This window comes from Fistularia commersonii, chromosome 19, assembly GCF_037954325.1.
Source record: "Fistularia commersonii isolate RoL2024-O1a breed Wild chromosome 19, RoL_Fcom_v1.0, whole genome shotgun sequence".
NCBI lineage: Eukaryota > Metazoa > Chordata > Actinopteri > Syngnathiformes > Fistulariidae > Fistularia > Fistularia commersonii.
This window is the reverse complement of record NC_141302.1, coordinates 11,585,001-11,604,883: the sequence shown is the minus strand read 5'-3', so window position 1 is coordinate 11,604,883 and position 19,883 is coordinate 11,585,001. Positions and strand designations below refer to the sequence as shown.

Here is a 19,883-nt window from a genome sequence, read left to right as displayed (position 1 = left end):
AGCTCTCATTTTGCCGGTCGATCTGCATTCCTACCCTCACCTATGGTCACGAACTGTGAGAACTGACCGAAAGAACAAGATCAAAGATACAAGCGGGCAAAATGAGTTTTCTCCACAGGGTGGCTAAGATAGGGTGAGGACTTCGGGCATCCGGCAGGAGCTCAGAATAGAATCTGGGCCTTTCTGGTCCGGCTGCTGCCCCCATGACCCGACTTCAGTTAAGCGGCAGAAGATGGATGGATGGATGGATGGATGGATGGATGGATGGATGGATGGATGGATGGATATATATCTCGGTATGACCTGTGTATGAGAGAGTAAATGGTATGTCTCTATATGATGTTTGACTGACTGCGTGAATGGCTCTCTGTGAATGCCAGAGTGAATGACTGTATTTCCCTATAGGATGCATGAATGACATGTGTGACCTTGTGATCGACTGGCGAGCGGTCAAGGGTGAACCCTGCCTCTCGCCCAGTGACCTTCACTGCAGTACAAATTGTATAGATAATGAATGAATGAATGCATGGAATCAGGAAATGAAGCAACTCCGGTTTTAATTGGGACACTTGTCATAGTTGTATTGGTATCATGTATGTTGACATTGCAAATTTTCCAGTAAAAATAGATAGTGCGTGTGTGTGTGTGTGTGTGTGTCCCTCTTCTATACATTGCCAGTTCAGTGCCAGTCATGGTGGTCAAATGTACTGCCAGCATGGGCTGGCTGTTCCCAGTCAAACAAATTTGGTTTTTAGTTCAGTTTTTTTCTCTTATTTCCAGGAGGGACCACCCTCCCTCTCAACTCGAGCTGTGTTTACATTCAGCTTGTCAAGTGAATTTTGGGCAAACATTTTAAAACGCTGCAAAAATAAAATGCAAATGAGACATTTTTTTTCTTCTTTTTTTTTTCATCGGTCGGATTCAAGTGAATAAATAGGCCTCAGGGTTGTCAAAACACAACATGCCCTAGAAAGCTAAGGGACCGATGGGTTTAGCTCCAGATGGAAATTTGCAGATTGTAGTTTTGACGACCAGTCACGTTCTAAGCGAAAACAAAGATATCCATTTATTATTTTATGTTCATGAGACAGTGAGCTGTCATCCTGTGATCAACTGCGTCCTAGATTTTGGGGAAAGTCTGAATGTTTGACATTGTCCAGTCGAGATGCCTTGATTATCTAGGCCGAATCCAGTTTTCTGTTTTTTCTGAGAATAATAGCCAGTTTGACAACTTTATTTATAAAACGTCCTGAAACCTCTCCAAAGGAAGCAGGTGAAACAAATCGATAAAACACCACCCCTAATATTATTACATGAAGAAATAATTCTAGAGAACTATGATGTTATTCATCTATCCAGGATGCCTGTATGAAATGAATATGAATGAAGATTATAGACTTAATATGACATGGTTTTAACTCTCAACACCCTGGGGGTTCATTTCTACCATTCATTCATTTGTTTTCTGGAACACTTATCACGCGATTAGAGCCTGAGGGTGGTGAGGGGGCTGCCGGCGCCTATTTCAGCTTTTATTGAGAGAGGGTTCACCCCGGACTGACCACTAATCTATTTTTTTTTTTTATCCATTTAACTTTTCTTTCTTTCTTTTTTTCGCCACTAGTCTATTTAAACTTTTTAACTTGCCCTGAGTAAATAATATTTCTTTTATTGCTGTTATTATCGATATTATTATTATTATTATTATTATTATTGTTATTGTTGCTGTTGTTGTTGTTGTTATATAAAAACTACCAAAACACAATCTTTAAATTTCCCAGTATCCACCCTATATTTTCCATTAATAAATAAATAGATAAAAAAGTATAAGTAAATAAATCTGCGTGAGATTACCCAAAAATTCACCTCAATCCTGCATAAATTGTCATCCGAAATCATCAAGAAGAAGAGACGATATTTGATAAAGGGAGAAAAGACGAAGGAGAAATGGCGGCGTCAAGAGAGACGGTTCCTAAACCAGTGTTAATTGAACACAGCTGTACCTCGTTAAACATTAATTGGCAATTAATCACCCCCCCCACACACACACACACCCTCTGTTGAATTTATCTTTTAAAAGAGAGAGAGTGAGAAAGAGTGAGAGAGGTGAAGAAAGTGAATTATTCAGGGGTAGCACAAGGAAAGCCTGTTCCAGCTCGGCCTCTGACGCGCTCCACTTTTCCTCTCGCTGCTCTATTCATCCCATTAATCTGGTTTTCTGCCTTTATCTCCGCTTCCTTCCCCACATCCATCTCTACTCCATCCATAGATGGAGGGAGAATAGGTTTTTAAAAAGAGAGAGAGAGAGAGATATCACAACATGGAGGAGGAAGATAGAGAAGGGAAGAGAGGCCATGATGGTCCTGCATTAAGAAAATTATGAAGTAATATCAATAAGGGAAGTGTGTGTGTGTGTGTGTGTGTGTGTGTGTGTGTGTGTGTGTGTGTGTGTGTGTGTGTGTGTGTGGATCTTACTTTATTCCATGCCATACTCTGAGCATTCCTTTCACGTGAACTCCATTCGTAACACTCTGGTACCTTTTAGTTTGGCGGGGTTTTTTTGGTGGCTACATTACAATGCATTGATTACCTTTTAGTTTTGTAGTTCTGTATAAACCCCAAAGAACTACAAAAGGAGATGGAATAGAAAAAATAAAGATGACTGTAGTGGTACTTAGCAGACATTTTCATAATGTTAATATATATATAAGCAAGAAATTACCCGAAAATTTAAGAAAAGACTTTAGTGTTAGCATTAAATCACCTTAAAATTAACAAAAAAATGTACTTGGTTAAGCTGGATGCTTGAGGAGATTATGTAAAATATATTCATATATTTGCATTGTTCTAAAGATTAAACTAAAGCTTCCCTTGGTGCGACTGCAGCTACACCACTCCCTGCAACCGCAGACGTCTGACGTAACATCAACATAACAGTTATTGTAGTTTAACACACTACTTCCTCTTTCTAAAAAAATAAAGGGGGGGGCGACGTGGCTCAGAGGGCTCGAGCCGTTGTTGTAACCTGGATACCAACACCACAGCTGGTATGTGTGTGTGTGTTGTTTGCCCACCACCAGGTCAACAACACTTGTTGAAAGAATTTCTCATGCAAACTCAACTTTTTTCCAAGTTTTATATATATATAATGGATCATTTTGGACTTGCCTACTATTGATAAGGTGCATTTCAAGGGTTCACCGTTTAACAAGGTGTTATTTTCCTATTTGACCAATATTTGTACATCAAGGGATGATAAAATCTCTCAAGATATCTTAGTTAGTATAAAATTATAAATAAAAAAAAACTTTCACTCGTAGGCAGGCATCATTGTTTACGTCGCAACGCTGTCCGGGTAGTGATGTCACATGGTTGACCCGGGCTCGGCCCCATTCGTTTTACTGTATGGCGCAACAGCATGTCATCTGTGTGGAACTTGAGAGAGGCGTGAGCGATAAATGGATAATGCTGAAGACAGAGGTCAAAATGAGCTTCAAAATAAAGACGTGAAGAGGCGGTCAAAGTCCCTGTTGTGCGTATGGCAACTATGTTGCTATGCGCCGTTGTAAGGACCTCCACTTTTTCCCATTGGCTGTTTACTGTAGACCTACCGACTGATGTGTTGACCTAACAGGTGACTCATTGTCAGCTTGCTCCGTGATCATGTCTTTCGTCATCAGATGCTACTTCTGCGGTAGTTGGTTGTTGACATCCTCGCAGGAGAACATCCAGCGTCTCCTGCCTGTGGCGTTTCTTCCAGCGGGCTTAACTCGTCTCCCAGAGGACCTTTTGTATACTTGTGAAAGAAAACTGTAGGCGCACTGTTTGGCTTTTAGTGTCCGTTTAAAACTTGCAGCAGCCGCGAGCTCTTTCAGCAGCTTAGGTCGGCTAAATGCATCCACAGAGAGCCTGCAAGAACACATCCGCGTATCCTTAGGAAGCTGTGGCGTCCACAAGCAATATCCCACACCTTTCTTCTCTTTTTATTACATATATACCGAGCGAAAGTTAAAACTAGCGGAAAGCCATAATTAATCGAGCAACCTCCATACATCATCCAGCTAGCATTCACTGTAAAACAATGGCGCTGCCCCTGGGTTAAAATATGTTATAATAATAATATAATGTTGTGATTTTCAAAGAAATAACAATTCTTTGGAATTTTTTTGACAACACTTTCTAGTGTGAGACAAACATTCAAGCATATTTCTGCCCATTCATCTTCCCACCTGGGAAGATGAATGGGCATTAGTAACAGATTTAGTAACAGAATACACTAACTTTCACATTTAATCTCCATCAAAGTTAAGCCCACATGATCATATAGAATTATGAATGTATTAATGCAATTCATTCATTCATCTGTACCACTCAGGGTCACGGGGGGAGTCACCCTGGACCAGTCGCCAATCATCCACAGGGCCACATATGGAGGCATGCAGCTATTCACTCTCTCATTGACATATTAAATAGAAATATACAACCATTTACAAGTCATGTAAAGACATATTATTCACCCTCTCATTCACACCTTTGGGCAATTTAGGATCTCCAATGAATCTACTGCATGTTTTGAGGATGTGGGAAGAAACTGGAGAACTCGTAAATGGGGAAACCCACTGCGCAACCCATATTTTTTTACATTTTAATGCATAATCCCTTTCACGGGGTCGGACTTGCAATAAGAAAGAATGTCATTATCGCTGTCTAATCCAGGTAACGGGAGTTAACTCACTCAATGAGCCAAGAATGTTATCAGGAAGAGGAAAAGGTGTTTCTTTATAAACAATCAACGTTTGCTGCGGCGCCTTCTCATACCGATGACGATCTGAGTGTGGATCCGGTGCGTCGGGCTGCTCTCAACGGTTCGCCGCCGCGTCTTACACAACAAGGAGAACCTAAGCCAAAGTCATTCACAAAGAATTATTTCTTTCGCTCTTTTCCTCGCGTGCCTCCTCCCGCTCCCGGTCCTTTATCTCTCTTCCCCGCTAATTCCCGTTCAGCACCTTCGCCTCGCTCGATCGAGCGTCTCCTTTCCCGCCGTTTGCCATCATTGTCTCATCTCTTTATCGCGCTGGCCGCAACCCAAATTTCCCGGCTATTTCCCTACCTTTTTTTCCCTCTCTCTCGCTCTCTTTATCAGTCAAATCTACGTTCCTTTGCCTCTTTCTGGTCTCCCTCCCTTCCTCCCCTGTCTGGGCACAGATATTACAAATGCTATCACACGCTGGCTAGGGGCCAAATCAGCAATGCGATAAATCAATACAGCAAAAGAATTATGTAATGTGCCACCGTATTGACTGGCCTTCTTCTCCCTCCTCCTCTCCCTTCCTCCCTCTGCCGTCGACACACCTTGTTTTACTCACAATCGCTTGCGTCTTTGCCCTCATTTAACCAGATGGTTAAAGATTCATTCGGAGCCTCGGCCTCGGGGTCAATTCTCAGGCGAGGCTACGCAATACAAGCCAGAGAGAGGGCTTATATCTAAATTATTATCCCTTGTTGAGTGTAATAGTGGTTGGTCATAAAGATGAAAACACTATGATTAACTGAATGATAAAAAGGCAAATCAAAAGTTAATGTTACACTAAAATTTTTGAGAGAAGGATGTTCGGAATTTTTGTTGAAGTCGAGGGGATTTTCCATATCGTCGCCTCCTTAAAATTATCGGTTTAATAATTTTTTATAATTTTCAGAAAATGCCAAAAAATGTAGGCATGTATTGAATCAGGAGCTGATTTTTGTCAAAAAATTATTTGAAGAAGGTGACTATGTAAGACACGACGAGGATCTCACCAGCCGCGCTTGTAGATTTGGCCAAAATTGTGACTTTTGATTACAGTAACCCCATCACCACATTAAGGTCACAGAGCCTCAGGCTGAACGCTTGCGATGGAACACGGACGGCCGCTGGCTTTGCCAAGCACAAGTTCGATGTCGATCAGTGAAGTGTGTTTGTGTGTTTGCACAGGTAGCGGAGAACAGGCTGGGGAAAATCTAGAGAGGTGGAGGTATGTGCTGGAAAGGAGAGGTATGAAAGTTAGTCGCAGCAAGACAGAATATATGTGTGTGAATGGGAGGAACTGGGATGGAACGGTGAGGCTACAGGGAGTGGAGATCGAGAAGGTGGTGGATTTCCGATACTCGGGGTCAACAGTCCAGAGCAGCGGAGAGTGTGGAAAAGAGGTTAAAGGACGGGTCCAAGCAGGTTGGAATGGGTGGAGAAAAGTGTCAGGGGTGCTATGTGATAGAAACATCAACCCTTAATATCATATAGCAACTGTGATCAGTCGAACTTATAGCACGATAATTGCATAGATATCATCAATTGATTAAAAGATCAGATATACAGTCATTCACTCCTTCATTGACGTCCTTTGGAGACATTCAATCATTCACACCTATTCATACAACAATTCACACACAAAAGTCAAAATGAAGATTTAATTACTGAGCAGTTGCGCTTTCAGCCGCTGCCATATTTGGTCTCAGGAGTTTGCCAATTTCCGCGCGTCATTGGTTAATCTCACTGGATACTCAACCTGTGTAAAAGTTATATCTTGGCAAGGTGCTGCAGGGATGCGACAGAGGCTAGAATGTGTGTGTGTGTGTGTGTGTGTGTGTGTGTGTGTGTGTGTGTGTGTGTGTGTGTGTGTGGTAGGGGGGTACACTCAACAGCTGGCTCATACTCAGCTGCTGTTTTTATGGATCAGGTCATGCGGTCTGGAGCTGCTCTGGTGCCCCGCCATCTTTATAGAGAGGGGTTGGGGGTCCTATAGGAGTCGGTGAGTGCAGTAATAGTACCTATATTTCCTCCAGCCCATGTCCTGGACACAGAGTGCAGCGGCTCCGTGTTATATTTTCCATACCATCACCGCCCCCCCACTTCTCCCGGCTTCCCGACTGTACTTTTCTCCTCACTCACTCACTCAGGAATTCCATCCTCCTGCTGCACGTGGCCGGCACTCCGAAAGTGCACGCTGCGTAGTATGTGTGCATGAGCGAGCCTGCAGAAGTGTGTCTGAACATGAGCTATAGGAAACATCTCCTGATCAAGAGAAGGGAAACATGGAGCGTGTGTGTGAGTGTGTTACATGCCAACAAGCGGGCAACGGTTATTCCACAGTCCCAGCTCGGAATCTCAGACATATTACAGTGTCTGTACAGTACCAGACCTGAAATAACCCAGACAAGAAGTAGTTTATAAGACAACCTACATAAAAAGAAATTGTTCTGGTTGTTTGTCGGTTGCCTTTATGATTTCGTATTATCGATGCGGGGAGCTGCGTTCATAAACGTCAGCTGATTTCTCAAAGAAAGAAATCAAACGAGCAAAGCATTTATCAATTGCCGGAAAAGGAAAAGAAATCCATATTGCGTTGCAGAAAGGATTAATCCACTTAATGGATAATCCCTCATTCGCGCTGAAAAAGTCAAAACGTTTTATCAACGTATAAAGCGAGGAAGTCATCGATCGATCGGATATTGACTCTGTATTTATGATTTACGGGCCATTTCCTGTCATTGCCAAAACCCTCGCTGTTTTTTCTAGACAGTATAGAGTAGCAGTAATACAATAATAAAGGAAAACCCTTCCTGTGGACAAACGACGACAACTTGAGGGATTTAGCGGATGAGACATCCAATCAGAGCGCAAAACACAATACGGACGACAATTCGATGACTTTTTTTTTAAATGCATTTTCAATGATGTGAGCTGGTATTCATATAAAAGCGTAATAACATTCAATCTATTAACATCCGTCCTTGAGGACTCGTAAAGCCATTGTTAAAAATACCCGGCTTAACGAGTCTTACGTTTCAATTCTTGCCGTCCAATTCAATCCACCCACCGTTCGTATACGTCAAACAAGTCTTGCTTATGAACGTCCGTGTTTTTCTTCCATGTCAATCGTCTCTACGGCCATCCAAGTGTTATCGCGCCGCTATCTCCTGCGCCCTTGCCTTTTCTGGCGACGTGCGACTCACTTCTGAGAACTATAACCTCCCAAAATCTACCTGGAGTGAGAAAGTCAATATAATGATATCATTTATCAAACGCGGTTCATGAATTTGGCTTTTGGAAGGTTATACGGAACACTCTGGCGGAGCGGGCTTATACCTGCAAACTCATTTCTGCACTGCGGAGTTGCGGAGTTGAGATCGGGGATATTTTCTGCATCCGTATTGATTTATTTATTTGTTGTTTTGTTTGTGTTGTTCCCCCCCCAGTAGGATTTCTCTCCCTTTTTTTTTTTTTTTTTTTTTTTTTAATCACCATGTACTCAAGGTGAAAGTGTGCCTCCGCCGGGCTTACATCACACTAATGAAAAAGAGAAATCGAGGTAGAGAGAGTGAACACAGAGGCTCCTTCTGCTCTCCAATCCCATCTGTTTGACACACAGGGAGGGAGGGAGGGGAAGGATGGAGGGAGGAGAGAGGGAGGGGTGGTAGACGAATGAGAACGAGGCCAGATCAGGCTGGGGTGGGAGAGGGAGGTGGAGGTGGAGGTGGTGGTGGTGGGTGGGAGGGGGTGCTGCTGTTTAGAGAAAGGCAGGGAGTGAAAAAAAATCAGAGGGAGGCAGGCTGGGGGGTTGGGCTCTGCATGTGTGTGTGTGTGTGTGTGTGTTAAAGGAGAGAGAGAGAGAGAGCGAATGCGTGTTGTGTATGTCTGCGTGTGTGAAGCTCGCTCTGTTCCTTTCCTTTCTTTGTTTGACTACTGAGTGGAGGAGAGAGAGAGACAGAATATAGAGAGAGGGATGGAGAGAGGGCGAGGTGGAGAAACAGTGACACAGGAGAAGAAGAAGAAAGGGATCTGAAAAGCAAAAAAACAAAACTGTCACTTTTATTTTTTTCCTTCAGAAGGGAGAGAAGAAGAGGATTCCCCGTTTTAGCACGGTTCTTGCACCCAGCCTATGAAATAATAAGGGGGGGGGGGGATATTATCAATAATAACAGAAAATAACGCCGCATGCTTTTGACAACAGTGTCAAATTCAAGTGTGTGTGCGTGTGTGTGTTTTGTGTGCTGGCAGGGCGCGCACACACGCGTGTGCGCGCCGAGGAGGTGAGGAGGAGGAGGAGGAGGAGGAGGAGGAGGAGGAGAGGCAGCCCGTACGATTTAAAGGGAAAATACAAGACACACAAAGCTGGGAGCACAAGGCAGGCGCAGAGGAAAAGGGAAGGAGAGGCGGTGGGAATCTGCTGAGCTGGCTGCCGCCTCCACCAGCGAGCCCCCTTTAGGATTTTTTTTACTACAACCGAGCTCAGCCTGCGTCCGTCCGGCCACGGTAAGACGAGCTCCCCCCCCCCTCCTCCCCTCCTCCCCACGTCCGCGACCCCCCTCAGCTGTTCCGCCGCCGCCGCTCTGCAGACAAAAGCAAGAAAGTTGCCGTGTCTGTGCTAAGCTAAAGGGCTGGAGCTAAGGCTAAAAAAAAAAAAAAAAAAAAAAAAAAAACAAGGCGTGAGGAATGCAGCACAAAGGGAGCTTGTGTGCTCCAGCTGGGTTTGTGTGTGCGTGTGCTTCCGTGTGTGTGTGCGTGCGTGCGTATGTGTGTTTGTGTGTGTGCGCATTTCTTTGTGGACAGCCTCGAAGGTTTATGTCACGGGGCTTCCCAAACTTTTGCATGTGAAGAACGACCCCGAAATAGACGTGCACCCGGCGACTGGGCTGCTGCCTTTTCGGTCAACGAGTCCAATTGTGCTCTTGGGCTGAAAGCTACCCTTTGGCTCGGATCGGCGTTCGCTTGTGCTCAATATTGAGAAATGTGTCATTGTCATTTTCCCTAAAAGCAAACAAAGGAGAATGTGTGCCATCAAGAGGCTTCCGTGCGCCGGCGAAGCCGGCTGGTTTTAAATACCCCAGCTGGGCCGGCAGAGCTGGAAACAAAACACGAAAGTAGTTGAATTTGTCATCTCCTGCGGCTTTGTCTCCGTTTCGTCGTCTCCCTTCTCTCCTCCGGTGTCTTCCCCCGTCACCCCCGGATCATTTAAATGCCGGTTTCGCACAAAAGATTCCTCTCCTCCTGTTCCTGCTCGCACGGCTGCCCCCTCTTCCTCCTCCTCCTCCGTCACAACGGAGGCAGGTGACTTCACCGCGTCCGGCGTGGTGGATCTCGTGTCTTTGCTCTCCCAAGCATTAATCACCCCCCCTACACACACACACACACACACACACACACACATCGTTCTCGGATGCCGGCTCTCGTTAGCTTTTCACGCAGAGCTCGGGGACACGGGGAGAGTATGCGCGCCGTAGCGTTCAAGCTTGTTGTGGTCTAGGGGGGGTCTGTGTGTGTGTGTGTGTGTGTGTGTGTGTGTGTGTATGTGTGTGAGTGTGCGCGTCTGCCCTGTGGTCTGCACCCGCTTTGTAATAACGTGTGTTGATGTGTAAAGAGCCCGGCGTTCCGTCCGCGAAAGTGTGAGAAACACAACACTTGTTCTTGCGTCTGGCTGGAGCTAATATCGCGTTGCGCATGCACGAGTCCACGCGTGCGCGCGTATGTGCGTGTGTACGTCTGGACCCCCGTCCTAATTAAATCCAAACCAATGCAAACATTCCTAGAATAAGAGCTTCCCTCGAAAGACGCCTCACGCGTACTACTGTAAACTGATCCCCTCGGTGCGGGTCCGCACACACGTGAGCGCCCGGCTCACGCATGCGCACACCCGCAAGACCAGAATCCCCGTTACTATTCCATTTGCCGCACCCAGCCTTTCCGATATCCCCGGGGTTCTGCTACTTTCTCTCTTTTCATCGGTGGATCTTCCGCTCCGTGACATTTCTCTCATCTCCTCGTGTTCTTCTTCTTCTTCTTTTTTATTTTTAAATCCCTCCACCACTTCCTGTCCAGCTGCAATTATCCAATCGCAGCGTGCCAGGCGCGGTTCAGCCGGGGTCGCCTGCTGCGGGACGGGATAGAATTTTCTATCCCGTCTTTTGCGTGATTTTGTTTATGTTGTTTACGTTGCGCGGCCGGTTCCCACGCACTACGTGCACCGCGATGGGATCGATCGCGTTTGATAGTTTCTGATGAAATGGAGAAAAAAAGCTGCAGCCGAGATTTAATCAAACGTGTGCCTCCTGCTTAAACAGGTTACAGAAATGAACCTCCCCATTTTTTTTAGTTAAATTGTATTACAGAAGGAAATATTTAATGGAATAATTTGATGAGGATAAAATAAGCAGATTCATGTGCCACAGTGACATACAGCAGAACTGAAGTGGTGAGAAGAAAACAAAAACAAGCATGAATAGACCTCATTGCAGCTTGTTTATATTGTTATTTACCTTTTAAAATACAAACCACAGTATTCTAAGCTTCCATGTCATTAGGTTTATAACATTCATTTCTAATAATCAGCAGTTATCAATGCACTGGTGCTTTTATTTTGACATCCCCTGTCACAGTATTAGAACAATGGCACGCACATTTGTTTTTCTGTCATTCAAATATTGAATAACAAAGCGAAGGCATATCCCAATATGTCGCCAATGGTAAAATGGGCGACAGAAAACATATTATCACCCACTTTTAGTTGTTCACTTTTCATCTAGTGTCGATTGCAGGCAGGTCAGTCGGGTCAAATAACAAATAATCATGGCGTGTGTGGCGATATCGGCAAATAACACTGTATATCCAGTCGGACAGCGGGTTAAAAATAAAAGAAGCACTATAGCACACTTTAAAATAGTATTCATATACAGTATGTTTGCGCTTAGATGAAACCATTAGGGTCTATTAGCACCTATAATGTGGCGAGACAGATTCCATTACTTCCCATTATGGCCCTTGTTTGGTCTCAGTAGGCCGCAGTTTTGCATAGTCATTAGATGGGGGAGGTGGGACGGGGCGGGCGCCGCTTGACCCAGCTGCGTGTGCGTGCGTGAACGCTGTGTTTTACCGATGCAGATAAAACATGGGAAGGTGGCCCGCGATGACAGTCGATTCTGGAGCCGTCCGTGTAGCAACAAGCCATTTCCTGCTCCGAGAGCCATCAGGACGCCACCCAAAACCTCCCACCCCTTGTGCTCCTCTGCAGATGTGCACTCAAACAACACACATCAAGGAAGAGAGGGAATGGGGGGAGGTGTAGAGAGGGGGAGGGGATCTGATTGAATTTGTGTGTGCATGTGTGTGCCGCTCGCCCCTTTTACCCCCCCACCCTCCCCTCCTCCTCGCGGCTGAAGGGGGGAGATTGTGCATTCATTGGAATGGAGGCTGAGATGGCAGCGGGGGGAAGAGGACGAGTGGGAGGGAGAGGGTGATTGAGTGTGCTGCCTGCTGAAGAAAAAGGGAGAAAGAGGAGAGGATGGGGGAGGGGTGGGTTGTGTTTAAAAACATGGTGAGGGAGAGGAGGTGAGGGGAGACTGGCTGGCTGGCTGGCTGGCTGGCGCCGGGGCTGGTTGTGTCTGCGCACAGAGGAGCAGCGACCGAAACAGCGGCCGGCCGGGGAGTTAAATATGCGACACGTCGATGCAAATAAACATCTGCACACCAACTCTGTGACTGACATGTCACGTCAACACAGGCTCTCACATCTGCCGCCCCAGCCTTCCCCCATGTCCGGTCGCTCCCTCCTGGGAAAACTCCTCTGCAGCTACAGGAAGTAACGCATGTTACATTTCTGCTAAAGAGCTTCGTGTTGACAGCGCTCAAGTTCGGATCCTGTCTAATCTCTCGTGTTTGGCTCTTTTTTTTTTTTTCCTCTCTTTAAAGCTGCTCCTGGGCGGTTGTGTTGATGTTTGTTTTCCGTTTGCACAGGAACTTGCCTTCCACTGCGCCGCCCTGTGTGTCACACCAGCAGAAAACCCCATGCAAATATTTGTTTACAGGAGAGGGGAAAGTCAATGTTCATAGAAAACACAGGATATATTGAAGGACCGGGCCAATTATAGAACATCTCCGCTACGACAATAATAGAAGCCCTTTTATGATATTCGTGTATATTTTGATATTTAAATACAGTAATCTGACACAGCGTGACTGACCCGACGTTACAAATAATGCACTCAAAATTTTTGGGTGGTATCAGGTCACTTCTTTCTCGTTTTTAGGTGATTTTTTTTTTTTTTTTTTTTGTCCTTTCCAGGAACTGCGTCCCCATTTTTATTTTTACTTCAGAGTAAAACGATTGCTGGGTAATTTCTTCATCTTTTTCACGCCAGTCCTGATTTTTCAGGTGGTTTCTGAGCTTTTCGATGCTCACTATTTTCTCCTCGCATTTTGCTATCACGCCAAAAGAAAAGCAAAAATCAGCAAATAACGTGAAAATGTCACTCAAAAGGCTTGATGCCACTGCACCGTTAGGTGATTTCCAAATATGATTGTATTTCCCAGTACCTCCTTCAAAGTACTATTTGTACTACATAATGGACAGCGATGGCGTGTTTCCCTCAAAGTCGTCCAGTCAAAAAGCTTTTCTTACATCCGCTCGGATCTGCAAGATCCTGAATGAAACAAAACAAAACTTTTCTCTCGCCTCAAACCGAGCTAGCGATCACCTCTCTCGCTACATTCTGATGTAAATAATACAACTTGTCATTCATCCGCTCCCAACGGAAATGCATATGCGGCGACTTTGAACAGACCCGTCTGTTCTCGAACGCCACACCAGCACGGGAAACGCGCTCAGGGAAAAGGCAACGTTTCAGTCTCTCGTCTTGCTTCTGTGTCACCGATGTGGGGATTTTGTCCTCACACGTTGCAGCTTCATCATCCGGTGGTTTTTGTGGAGAAAATCTAGGGCACTTGCAAATATTTGCGGCGTATCCCCGCGGTGCTGCCATTATGGGAAAACACTGCCGGCGCGGCGCACGTGACGACGAATTTCATCATCTCGTTAGAATCCGAGAAAAACCTCCACGCCGCATGTGCAAACGTTTCTTACGGCACCGGCTTGGTGAGATCGGACAGAATCCTAATCTTGTTCTTACCGCAGTCACAAGCCTCTGGATTCCTCTTGTGTTTTTTGATTTTGTCGCTCAAATAACTTTATATTCACTCCGCCACTCTTCCCCTCTCTCCCTCTCTCTCTCTTTTTCCCTCCACTCCGTGTCTCTCCCTTGCTCTTGCTGGGTTTTTATTAACACGCTTTCAGCAGCACATGGGAGAAAACTACACTTGGGAGGGAGATGGGGAAACACTTGTTTTGAAGCGGGCAGGCAACCCCCCGCCCGCTGTTCCGGCCCGACCCGCACAGAAACGGTTGCACTATCTTCATCCGACTGCGCTTGTCCTAATGTCAACATCATCGCACTTGTGATTGACCCCCAGCGTCCAGCTGGACCGGATGTTAATGCAACTTGGGGACGGGACGAGACGAGACGAGACAGATGTTGCATTTCAGCCGGAAACAAAAATTTGGGCTGATGTTGAAATCCAGCTTAAAATGAAAAAAAAAAAGAGAGAAATGACATAATACTGGCCTGATCTAATATCAGGGTGTAGAATAGGATGGTATTAGCAAACTGACACTGAAGTCACCACCTACATTCCACCGAATGTACTCCTGTACCTTTTACGTTTCCAAATACTTGTTTAATTTTGTCGCAGACAGTATGTATGCAGGACAGATGCATTCATCTGTGTGAAAGAGGACAAATTTGTGTGACTTAGGGAAGAAGCAGGAGGCGTTAAAAGTATTTTGCTAGTTCCAATGGTGGTAATTTAACCATTTTCACTATTTTACCAAAGATTATACTTACGGGGTTTGTTCGGTGCGAGTGTTCCGAGATCGAAAAATGTGTCCCCGCATTTAGTTTTTTTGAAAGCGGACAAGCTGCGTCGCGCGTATGTGGGCGGCACCAGCTGGCCGTGGATAGTCTCCGAAGGCTTTCCAAGGCGCGCCGCGGTATATAAAATGTTATAGGAGCATGAGCGAAATTGCTAACATTAGTTGTGATGCACAGCAGAAAGCTGTTTTTAAGAGCGCATTTTCCGGACCTGATGCCAGCTCCTTTATGATCCTGGACTCACTGCCCAATTTGGTGTATATCGTCTGCGTGTACACACACACACACACACAGCCAGCACATCACAGTGGCTGCATTTTATTCTGTGACTTAACGCTCTGAGGCCTTTTCTGTGACTACACTAGGCTCTTATGTTAAGGCGCACTTTGTTAAGGCACAGAAGGATTAGGTTTAGGTGGTTAATTCTATTATGCCTTGTCAAAGGGCCGAGACATATTAGCGTCGGCCTTGGGAAGCAATATCCAGCACAGAAACCAGAAGTAGCAGTGTTTAATTAGCTGAGACAAAGCGAGTGAGCGACGGAGAAGGAAAGGACAGACCGTCTGGGGGAAGGTCAGACCCTCCCGCCGCATCTCGACTTCCTTTTCATTCCGGTTGCAGTCAGGCACACGTGCAAGAGAGACCAACTAGAAGGAGCGAAAAAAGAAAAAAAAAAGAGGGGCCGGGGATGTAGAGATGTCTGGGGTAGTGAAAAAAAAATGGCCGTGCTGAGACTTTTTGAATGCGCGCGCACACGTGCACGCGCAGGCATGCACGCAGGGTCACTGGCAGAGGTTGTGTGCTGAGTGTGCACATGGCGTCTTTGTGTGATGGAGCAGGGCTGGGGTTTGTTGATTTAAGGTAATGGCTTCCAGTTGTTCCAGCCAGGAAACGGCTGTATCACTGCGGCTGGAGATGGACGGTGGATGGGGCAGGCTGAGCGAATGCTAAATCCATACACACACACACACACACACATTTAACCACGGCCAACTGGTGTTTGGGGCGTCTTGTGTTGCACAAACCGTGAACGTCCTCCACACAGGTGCACGTCTGCTCGGCACTCACTGCCCAGGTGCTTTTATCGCTGCGTGACAAAGGTCAACAACACAACTGTGTGCTATTATCGCGTCAGTTGCATAATGTGTGTGAGGGGTTAGAGATTGTTATGTGTGCAAACGCTCAACGACGGACACACGGCACTTTATAGCTCCCGGTCAAAGAGGAAGGAATGGGGGTAATAACAGATATTAGAACCCACCTGCAATCCTCAATATATTTCAGATATTGTCTAACTGATTTAGCCACAGAGAGTGTTTACATCCAAAATTATGTGAGAAGTTCCCTTTTCCTTTCCGCAATAACAACCAATCAAAACGACCTCCTTCCATGTCACAAGCAATAATTTGGTTGCGTGCGGATGTTGAACCTTTCCGGAAGTAAAAGGGGAAACATCGCGAGCGGTCTTTCGTGACATTGTACGAGTCGGCCTAAGGAAGTGCCCGCGGATTGTGCACGTCTTTACCCCCCCCCCACACACACACACACAAACACACAGACAAAACCACTCGCGACAATTGTTCCCTGCGTTTTTACTGCTCTTTGTAATTAAAATCAAACCACGCCGCTGCTTTGAAGGGTCCCCGTCGCGCCTTTGATTCACTCCGTCTTTGTTTATCTGCGGCGTTTCTCATCACATCAAGTGGCACCCGCGCAGCATTTCACCCCCGCGCACGTGGGGATGGAAAGGGAGGGGGAGTTCCTAACATCTTGCCTTTGGGTTGAGATGATTGGAGAAGGACGTTGAGAATCTGTGGAGCCGGTCTCGGAACACGCACATGGCGGTTCTGGCCGCTTCTGGGCACCACAGAAGAAGAGGGGATCCCAGCGAGCTGGTATTTTAGCTCTAATTGATGGAGGGGGTGCATTTTGTAGCACAACAATCTTGTGTTAAGTCCCCGACATAGTTTCACATTCTCAGTTTTGATCATCGAGATGAACACAGAAATATCCTTCGCTTCAGACGTCCTTCTGCTAGTTAGCTGAGCATAGTCGATGGAAGCCAACAGTGTCTGTAGCCCATCTCTGTTGAAACTCCAAAACACCCCTGTGTTTATTTTGGTACATGTGCAGTTACTGTGTTATGAAGTGATGATGTGACGTTGGAAGACGTTGTGATTTCTGAGGGAAACTGGCCCCAGTGATCAGCACACAGTGTCAACAGAGAGACCACCTCAGAAAAAGAAAATCTTAACAAATGCATCGCGGTGCATTTCTTCGAAATGTGTGTATTTGCGAGACGACAGGCGAACAAAAAAAAAAGGTGTAATTCCCGAAACACGGTGAACCGTTCGTTTTATTCATATGACGCCAAATCACAACACAGTTGTCTCTCGAGCATGTCGGGACCGCAGTCTTTTAAATGACTTCCAGAAACCCAACATTCCCCCGTGAGTGGGCAACAGTAGCTGGGAAAAAGACCTTGGACAGATCTGAGCTCAATGTTGGCGGCCTTCTGTCTCGACCGCCAGGGGAAGAAAGACTGCAACAGAGAGAAGGACAGATCAAGCCCCTCCCCCTAGTTCGTGTCACATCCCTAGATTCCTCTTGCCTCCATTGCAAACGAACAAAGTCGCCAAAAACGTTGACAAACGTTTCAAAGTTCAGTGCAATCTTCATGAAAAAAAATCTTTGTGTTGTTTTGGGAACATAATACGACCAGGAAAAATGGCTGACATAGGCAGGCCCCGGTTGTCAGGCGCCCACATGCCTCTGCCAACGTTAATTAGGTGCAGATGCATAACACACACACACACACACACACACACACACACACACACACACACACACACACGACATGGGCGTGACCTCCCCCAACGTGACTCCAATCGATGCAACTGATCAACTTACAGTAATACATTAGCCTGATTATGTTCGTTAGGGGATGGAGGGTTATCGGTGAAGTCGCAGAGAAAGATACAAGTGCGTTGGCGTGTGTGTGTGTGTGTGTGTGTGTTCGCCTGCATATCTGGAGGGTCTGACAGCTCTAATTATCTGATCGGTAGAGGGGGAAGTTGTGCTTTGCGGATTATTTGGTTAGAAGACATGTTTTTCCTTTGACTCTTCATCTTCATTCCCTCTCTCGCTCCTTCTCTCTCTCACCTCTGTTTCTCATTCGCCCGCTGATACTCCTCACTTCCCCTCTCTTCCATTCTCCTCTCCCACCTGGCACCGGGGACAGGGAAACACCAAGAGCTCAATGAGCACCGTCTCGCTGTTGTTGTATTTACTTTTTCCACAAATACTTCGCAATGTGAAATATAATTTGCATCCCCCACCCCTCCACTTACTCCTCCCACCCCACCCCCACTTGTATGACTTCTGCGATAATGTGCTTTTGTGTGTGTGCACGTTGTATCCTGCGATGTTTTTCGCTCTCCTTCTCCGGTGACTCACGAGTCACGGCCAAGAGGTCGCCAAGAAGCCCATCCCCTCCTCCCCCCCTCCGTCCACCAGACCCGGGGGAGGAAAGGGGGGATTCTTTTCAGGTGCGTTTAAGGGGCGGTAGGAAATCAATCCGCCTACCTCCATTCCCGGAGCATCCATGGGAATATATGTGACTGCAGTGTGTTTCTGGAGGGGCAGTGGGTGCACTGTGACCTTTGTGGGTGTGTGTGTGCCTGTGTGTGTGCGCCCTCAGACTGGTAACAAGATCCGGCTTGAGCTGCTGAGCCCCCGTCCCTTTTTTTTGTCTGTCTGCACTCGCTCTCTCTCTCTTGCCCATTTATATCCCCCCCTTTGTTCCCTTCGTCCCTTTTTCCTTCATCCTGTTTTTTTTTTTTTTTTTTTTTTGTGATTTTTACCTCCCGTCATCTCAAACTTGTAAATGTGTGTCAATCAAAACCCAAGTGCAGCCAAACCCTCTCAGAACTGCGACTCTTGTCGTTTTCACTCACGCGCACACCATGATCAGATGGTGTTGATTGCAGAGATCAGAGGAGGCAGAAATAGCGTGCACGCACGTGTGTGTGTGTGTGTGTGTGTGTGTGTGTCTGTTCAGTTGCAGGGGTGGAGCCAGTAGTGTCATAATTAACTTTCTCTTTTCTTTGTTTGACTGAAGTCTGGAAGCACTCGGTAAACTGTATGGACTGGAGTGTGTGTGTGTGCGTGTCTTTGTGCATACGTATGTGAATATTAGAAATCTTTTTCCTGGGCGCTTTTTTGGGTAATTTAGAAAATCTCGCTCGCTCAATGGATGTGGTAAGTTGTCTTTTGTAGACCGTGAGAAAGCGCCTCAATGACATCGTCTTGAGAGGTCATCCTGAAAATCCCTCATGATTTAAAAAAAATATATTGAATTCAGCAAGAATGTCACTGGTTCAATTCCACCAGGGGTCCATTTATGTTTTGAGATTGCATGTTCTCCTCGTGTCTGCGTGGGTTTCCACTGGGTTCTCCGGTTTCCTCCCACAGTCCCAGAGCTTCATTGGAGACCCTACGTTGCCCCTGTGTGAATGAAAGAGTGAATTGTTGTATGTCTCTATATGATTCACTTCCTGGGTGTTGTGATCTGAGGAATCAGCATCTCGTACTCCCATTGTTTGTTCTGTAGATGTGGAAAGCTGGCGGCGTAAGTGTGTTTCTTTAAGTTTGTGCGATGAGAAACTTTAATAAGGCGGCAGCTAAGACATTACGCACTCCTCAGCCGCGTGGAGGCGGTTTCAGTAAATGAGAGAGCCGTTGCTGCTTCGAAGACGGTCGCTCAGCCCAGAACCGAAGTCCGCAGTTACCAAAACACCCACCTATCCGGTCCCCTCTCATTTTCAGCCTTTATTCAAAGTTTTCGATTCAAAGTTTTCGATTCAAAGTTTTCGATTGAGTTGGGAGGCCAAGCGTGCACCGAGCGCTATTTGGGCAGCGTGTTTCCAGGAGCGGTGCGTGTGTGTGTGTGTTTGTGTGTCTCCTGTGCTCGGCTGCCATATGGCAGCTGTATTAGCCCACAGTGTAAACACAGCTGGCTGCCTCCTGTGGTTGCACAGGGGAATAGCAGTCTGCCTGCAGATACAAAAATAGGACAATCATCGACTGCTTGCGCATTAATACGGCTATTCATGCTAAGCTGCTGTTTATTATCTCTCTCGCTCGCCGTG

At 46.2% G+C, this 19,883-nt stretch overlaps 1 protein-coding gene and 1 long non-coding RNA gene across 2 annotated transcripts in view; one reads left to right on the top strand and one right to left on the bottom strand.

Moving 5' to 3' along the window:
• Positions 1-19,883, top strand: part of kdm6ba (lysine (K)-specific demethylase 6B, a) — a 102,200-nt gene that overhangs the window by 44,954 nt on the left and 37,363 nt on the right. The window lies entirely within an intron of this gene.
• LOC147223730 (uncharacterized) overlaps positions 17,215-19,883 on the bottom strand; it is a 2,810-nt gene continuing 141 nt past the window's right edge. The window contains exons 2-3 of the long non-coding RNA XR_015107569.1: positions 17,896-17,958; positions 17,215-17,275 (exon numbers count right to left, since the gene is read on the bottom strand). This is a non-coding gene — a long non-coding RNA (uncharacterized LOC147223730). The remainder of the gene's footprint in view (positions 17,276-17,895; positions 17,959-19,883) is intronic.